The sequence below is a fragment of the Podarcis filfolensis genome (assembly GCF_964270895.1).
Source record: "Podarcis filfolensis genome assembly, chromosome: 16".
NCBI classification, from domain to species: Eukaryota; Metazoa; Chordata; class Lepidosauria; order Squamata; family Lacertidae; genus Podarcis; species Podarcis filfolensis.
This window is the reverse complement of record NC_139620.1, coordinates 31,904,854-31,912,110: the sequence shown is the minus strand read 5'-3', so window position 1 is coordinate 31,912,110 and position 7,257 is coordinate 31,904,854. Positions and strand designations below refer to the sequence as shown.

At 42.6% G+C, this 7,257-nt stretch overlaps 1 protein-coding gene across 10 annotated transcripts in view; it reads left to right on the top strand.

Annotated features, from left to right (window-relative positions):
• Nucleotides 1-7,257, top strand: part of FBRSL1 (fibrosin like 1) — a 762,210-nt gene that overhangs the window by 235,156 nt on the left and 519,797 nt on the right. The window lies entirely within an intron of this gene.

Here is a 7,257-nt window from a genome sequence, read left to right as displayed (position 1 = left end):
TGTGGGGTGGAGCCTATGTTATTATTGCTGAATCAATATTTTTGGGGGGAAGAATCAGGGCAAAACAGAGAATTCAAATATAATGCAGCAAAAGTATAAAGCCTCACTAAAGATTCAATTATTTATTTATTATTATTACATTTATATTCCACCTTTCCTCCAAGGAACTCAAAGTGGCATGCGCTCTCTCTCTCTCGCTCTCTCTCTCTCCATTTTGTCCTCATAACAACCTTGTGAGGTAGGTCAGGCTGAGAGAGAGGATGCTTCCGAATGCAATCCACCCATTTTCTGGAAGTATTAGACAGTGTTGCAACAAACACGTTGCAGTGTATTTTTCCACCAGTTTCCTTATTGCAAGCGAGGGCTTGACCACCTTAATATCACTTGATGTGATAGAAGAAGCTTTGATAGCAGATTTTGGAATAATTATCTTTTGTCAGTACAGATCAAAGCTGAATTAGGAATCTTTGTCTTCTTCCAACCTTACCCCTACTAACAGTCTATCACTGACCACCAAGATTTGGTCAGATCTAACATCCCTACTGGAGCAGATTTATACTTATTGTGAGGATTTTAATGCCCAAATTGAAGGAACTGCAAAGGGTCTATTGCTACCTTTAAGGCTTACACTTGGAATATATTTTCCTAACCTCACACTGTTCTTTGGACAAGAAATATAATGCACAGGGCCTGAAATTGTTGGAATTCGTATTCTAGCCTAATTTATTTATTCTTCGTGGGAGTCCTGTAGACATATCTAAGGGTCAGTGCACTTATTTGAACAAACATGGTAGAACTGCTGTCAATCATATTATAGTCTCTCCTTTATTCACTTTTGTGAACGCCTTTGAAGTGTCAGAATGAACAGAAAGTGACCATTTTCCAATAGCAATGACCATAGTATGTCCTTTAGAATGCATAGCAGCAACCAACTCTGCAAGAGTGTACACAGCTATGGCAGGTGTGAAAAGGCTGAAATGGTCTCACAGACTGAGAGTTATAATCTCACAGTTATAATCTGACAAGCTTCCATCAACTTTTTATGAGCAGATCGCCAAATCTCATTGATGTCTTTCCACAAATTCTCACAGAGCTCAGGCCTATCTGATAGCTTCAGTAACTACACACAATCAGCACATCTTGGCTGGTTTGACGTGTCAATGCAAAGTGCCTAAGAAAGTTCTGGCTAAGACAGTTAGGGATTTGCATAAGAATCCATCAGGAATCTATAGAAATATTGATCAAATGTAGATTGGAAAACAGGAGTCTGAAGTGAGTTCACCATAGGAATGGAAGCTTCTACCTCTACCTCTGATTGGGTTAAATATTTTTCCAATATATTTGGTGGTAAGTTTGGATAATCCTATGTACCAGCAACCTTCCTGAATGGCAACTAGCCTCCGATAGTGAGATAAAGGCCCTTATTTCCTGCCTGAAATTAAGTAAAGCCCCTGGAGAAGATATACCATATTTGTCCGTGTATAAGACTAGGATTTTTCCTAAAAAATAATGTCCAAAATTTGGGGGCATCTTTTACACAGATAGACCTTTCCCCATTTTCTTAAATCGGAGTCCCCAAAAATAGGGGGTGTCTTATACCTGGGGGCATCTTATAGACTGAAAAATATGGTAGTTGCAATTGAAAATATTCAACCCCCATTGCAAATTGGGTTTATTATCAAAATTTACAGACTTTCAGCTGTTTGCAATGGGCAAACCAAACCAATTGAAAGTTGCAATTTCAGTTAATTTTGGGGAAACCATTTGAAGCATCCGTTGTGTTGAGCTATTTCAATTGCTTCTGTTTGATTTGCTCATTGCAAACAGCTGAAAGTCTGTAAATTTTGATAATAAACCTGATTTGCAATGGGGGTTGAATAATTTCGATTGCAACTGTAGGCTTCCACCTGAGCTCTATAAGGAATACTTAGAATGGTGGGTGCCTATCCTAGCTGGCTTATTTAACATTGATTTTGTTTGTTTGTTTGTTTGTTTGTTTGTTTGTTTGTTTAAAGCTGCTCTTTAGCAGCTTACAAATCACCAAAAAAGCGAGAGAGAATCCTTGCCGTCAGGCTTGCAAGGCATGACACAATAGGAATATTGATTAGGAGGGATGAGGAGGAAATAAGGAAATGCAAGGTCAAGTTCTTACTTGCAAGTTGTTCTAACAATCAGTTGGAATGGAAAACCTCAATGAGTATTAGACGAATTCATGGAAGATAAGGCTATCAGCAGCTACAAGCTATGATAGCTATGTTCTGTCTCTAGTGCTGTAGGCAGTGTATCTCTGAATACCTGTGCTTGGAATCACGGGAGGAGGGAATGCTGTTGCATGTCAATCCTGCTTTCAAGCCTCCCACAGGCATCTGGTTGGCCACTGTGAGAATAGGATGGACTAGATGAGCCACCGGCCAGAGAGGGCAGGCTCTGTTGTTCTTCACACAGTGCCTATTTCAATTGAAATCAGTACCCACAAGAGGCAGGGATGTCCACAGACTTTAATTGCTTTGAAAGAGCATGAGACAAATTTATGGAGGATGATACTGACCCAGATGGATCTGTTCCACTCCACAGTTGGAGGCGGTATGCTTTGGAATGGCAATGCTGGAAGCTGCAGGAGGGTGTTGTTGAGCTCAGGCTCCACTTGTGAGCGTCCCGTGAACATATGTGAGATGCTGAACTGGATGGGCCACTGGCCTGTTCTAGCAGTTGTTTCTTAAGTTAAGGAGAGGAGACCATTGCTGGTCTGACAAAGTAGCCCTACATCCCTTCTCTTCCCTCCTCTGTTGCAGCCTGATACTATAATGACCGCTGGCAGGTGACAATTGCGGGAGGGAGAAGACCAGCTTTTTAGCAGAGCTAACATTGACCCTGTGTCTCTCTTCCTTCCTTCCTCTTATGCAGCTTGATGCAGTGGCTGCTATTAGCCACCCCTGATCTAAGGCAGGAGCCCTCAACCTTGTCACTCCAGATGTACCTTTAGCCCAAATGTTGTTGTTGTTAAATTTCTATATTGCACTTCATCTGAAGATCCCAGGGCAGTTTACAATATAAAACATGTATTTAAAGACCCGCTTTTACAGCTTACACTATATATTTTTATGGTGTTCCACATTGTTGATCTTAACCATCTTTTTAATTTTTTCTGTAATATGCCAGACAATTATGAACTATTTTAATAAAATAAACAAGGTTGAGCCATGTAACTAGATATCTATACATACACAAATACTCTCTGTATTTATATGTAATCTTAACCATATTTTGAATGTTTGTAAATGCCTGTTTTTTTAATCGAGAATTATCTTGTTGGAAAATGCTTAGAGGTTTTCTTAAAATTAAACAGCATATACATTATGTTAAGGGACACGGGTGGCACTGTGGGTTAAACCACAGAGCCTAGGAATTGCCGATCAGAAGGTCGGTGGATCGAATCCCCGCCACGGGGTGAGCTCCCATTGCACAGTCCCTGCTCCTGCCAACCTAGCAGTTCGAAAGCGCGTCATGTGCAAGTAGATAAATAGGTACCGCTCCGGCGGGAAGGTAAACAGCATTTCCGTGTGCTGCTCTGGTTTGCCAGAAGTGGCTTAGTCATGCTGGCCACATGACCCGGAAGCTGTACGCTGGCTCCTTCGGCGGCCAATAAAGCGAGATGAGCGCCGCAACCCCAGAGTCGGTCATGACTGGACCTAATGGTCAGGGGTTCCTTTACCTTTACCTTACATTATGTTAAAATAAAACAAACAAAAGTGTGGCAGTGCTGCTGCTGTGACCCACTTTAGGTCATGCCAGGAATCGCCAGCAAGATCAGAGGCCCTCCAGATGTTGGGCTCCAACTCCCATCAGGCTCGATGGGAGTTGCAGCCCAGCACTGCAACATCTGGAGGGCCACAGTTTCCCAGCCACTGTGGCAGCGAGTGACCCTCCCATCCTTCCTGCGTAAAGTTATATTTGGGGAAAGGATGTTACCGCCATGGTGAGAGTGCCCCTGAGAGAGAATAAATCTCCTTTCTCACTGTGTAAAGAGAACAAACAGTACATCTGTTCCTGACCAGTTATCCCTGTTTCCCCTCGTGCATACACACACACACACACACACACACACACACACACACAGAGTCCTGTGAGGAAAAGCAGTGGTTCTGTATGTCTGAACTGGCACATCATGAGCTACACCGGAAGAGAGGAAGAGAGAGATGGTGCTAGCCAGCTCTTGTTTAAAGCCTTTTCATGATGTGGGTCTGACTCTGCTGGGTTTTCTCACAGAAGCGTACAAAAGAGATGCTTGTTTTCCAGCGCTCGGTGGTGCTTGCGTTGCAAAATGCAGCTCGAGGCAATGCTACTGTATTCCCACTTCCCTCACACCCCACACCCCTCCTCCTCCTCCTCCTCCTCCATGCATTTCCATTTCCAGAACTGTGATTCTTCAGGGAGCCAATTTTCATACTGCTAACTGATGGATGGTTTACATGAACTGTTGAGAATATACACAGCTTGACTAAGCACATCTCTTGATTTCAGGACATCTTTTAGGTTAAAAAAACAACAACCCACACCCTCTGTTTTTCATGTACAAGGTTTTCTAGCAAGGTTACTTGTCACCACAAGGGCAGTGGGGAGATGATGCCTCTGGGCTATTTGTTAAGCAAAGTCAGCTCTCCAAACCCTCTTCTGTACGAAGGAAGAAGGCCTGGAAACCAGCTGAAACCATTGGGGAGAGGGGGAGTCACAACATTCCCCTCCAAGAACAAGAAGGATTCCTGAGGGTGAAGATGCTTGTTTGTTGAGCAAATGTTTAGCTTCGAGTTAGAAACATTCGTGTCAAAACAACAATCGTGTGGCATCAGCAACAAATTTATTATAGTATAAGCTTTTAAGGACTAGGGTCTGTTTCATCAGATGCTTGATAAACGTTGAATATTGACATGAGCTTTAATCTAGGGTTCACCTTATCACTGATTTTGATTACTTTTTGAATATCTTAAATGGCTTTTTTTCTGTTTCATTTTTACTGATAATTTTATTGTTTTATTCTTTTTCTAAACTGCTTTGATCTAGCCTGGTTTTATTACAACCAATTGGGAAATAAATAATTTTTGGGAAATAAATGTTATCTGCCTAAGTTGGCAGGTATATACATATATGCACAGGAGGGGGGGAGAGTGGAATAAACTGCAAAAATTACAGACTGTAACAACCGTATTAGAGCATAAATGTATGTAAAACAATTACAGCGACCAATCCCATATCAGTGGCTGTGATAGCACATACATTCTAGTGTTGGTAAGCTATTTAACAACAGTAGTGGGTTAACAACCCATTATCTCAATTCAGGCTGCAAGTAATAGATTTGAACTTGCTGTTCCCAGAGGGGCAGCTATCTTAGGGTGCAAGCTCATTGATATCTCGGTTTATTGCACCAAGCTTTAGGGTTGGGGGAGTTTGGGTGTGGTGGTCTCCTTTCACCCCACCTAGAACAGCTCTGCCAGGCTAAAGCCACTCCACTGGCACTGAGTTCCCCATTCCACCTGCTGGTAGTAAAAGTGGTAGCAGCCTGCAGAAAACCCAGAAATGGAACATTCTGAGCAGTGTTTGAAATTCCCCAGCTGCCAGGCGCGTTTTGCGTGGGTCCAGTTGCGATCATGTGGAGATCTCTGGATGCCAGGTTGGCAACTGACATCTCCATCTGTCTGGCCCCTCCAGCTTTCTTAAGTTGGTAAGAAGAAGAGCTTATTTCCTGCATTTATATCCCACCTTTCCTCCAAGTAATACATGGTTCACACACACCCCTCAGTTAATCCCTACGATGACCCTGTGAGGTTAGTTAAGAGGTTGTGACTGGCCCAAGGTCACCCAGTGAGCTTCATGAATGAGTGGGGATTTGAACTCTGATCTCCCAGGTCCTAGTCCTGTTACTCTGCAAAAGGGGTTTTAGTTCACTCCAGTTCTCCAGGCCAAATGAAGACATACAGTGCATGGAAGGAACTCATTTTTATTCATAAATCTGCATGAGCGACCCAGAGGATAGCTCCAAAAAGGCTGGGCTGAGAATACAAAATTCAAGATGCTTTTATAACTTCTGACTAACTCGTGAACGATCTCTTTCAAGCAATATAACTGGGTAACAAAATGTGTGGACAGCTCATGCATACGTTTTCATTGGTTTGCATAAACATGTTCTTATCTGCATGTGCAACACCATGGCAACAGGCAGTTTTAAGCAAAGTTTCATTTTCTACTGCCAGTCTTTGAGTTACTCTTTTTCTTCCTTTGAAGTTCTCCTGGTCTTCTTCTGAAGGCACTGCTGTTCTGTGCCAACAGATAAGGAAAGTGAGGAGGACCCTAGACGGCTTCTTTGCTAGCAAAACATTGAATTGCAGCTTCAATTCACAGATGGGGGTGCAGAGAGAAGAAAGCTTAAACTTTCAGGTTTAAAAGGACGAAGTGTTCTCAATCCTTGTTTTACTTAAATGACAGAAATGATCTGATTGATACTGAGCATCTCTGGCTTTGGAATTTAATGGGCATAGCATTGTATTAATTCTAGAAAACAAGTGCATTACATTACCTTAGCTAGCCAACATCAGAATTTAGACACTTTAAGGCTATTTGACCACTGCTTGCAGCTCACAGGTCACATGACACTCACAGCCACACGTCTGCCCACAGATTTCTTACCTGGCAACCACAGTGCCTCACACCTGCTTAAACTGGACATGGAATAAGCATTTTGTAGCCCACAGAAAGCTGTTCTAAAACCTAATTGCAGTGCAGGTGCAATTTCAGGGGGTTTATAATGGAGGGAGGGTAATTGTGGCACTCAATTACTGTGGTGCCCAAAACCATTCATCTGCTTTGCACATGTGTCCACAGTCTCCCAGAGGTTGGCAACCCCTGGCTCTAGTTGCTCCTCCAGTGCTTAAAAGGCTGGAGGCAAAGTTTGGTGCCATCTGGGGTGGAAATAAATCAGGTTTTAGGTGTTTAGAGTAAGAAACAAAAGGGAAATCTGTGTTAAGATTGCTAGACTACAGTTTACCTACTCATGTCTGTGGCCTTTCAAGTCAGCAAGACAGAAGGTTAATTAATGCAGACACCATGTTAATTAGATTACACATAGGCCTTGCTGGTGCGGGTTCCAGTTACAAAATGTTCCTCAAGGGACAAAGCAATAAATTAAGTCGGTTATCTTTGGAAGTATAAACACTAAGAGTGAAGACATGCCCATATCCCCAGTGCCTTCTGGATAACAGGCACCGT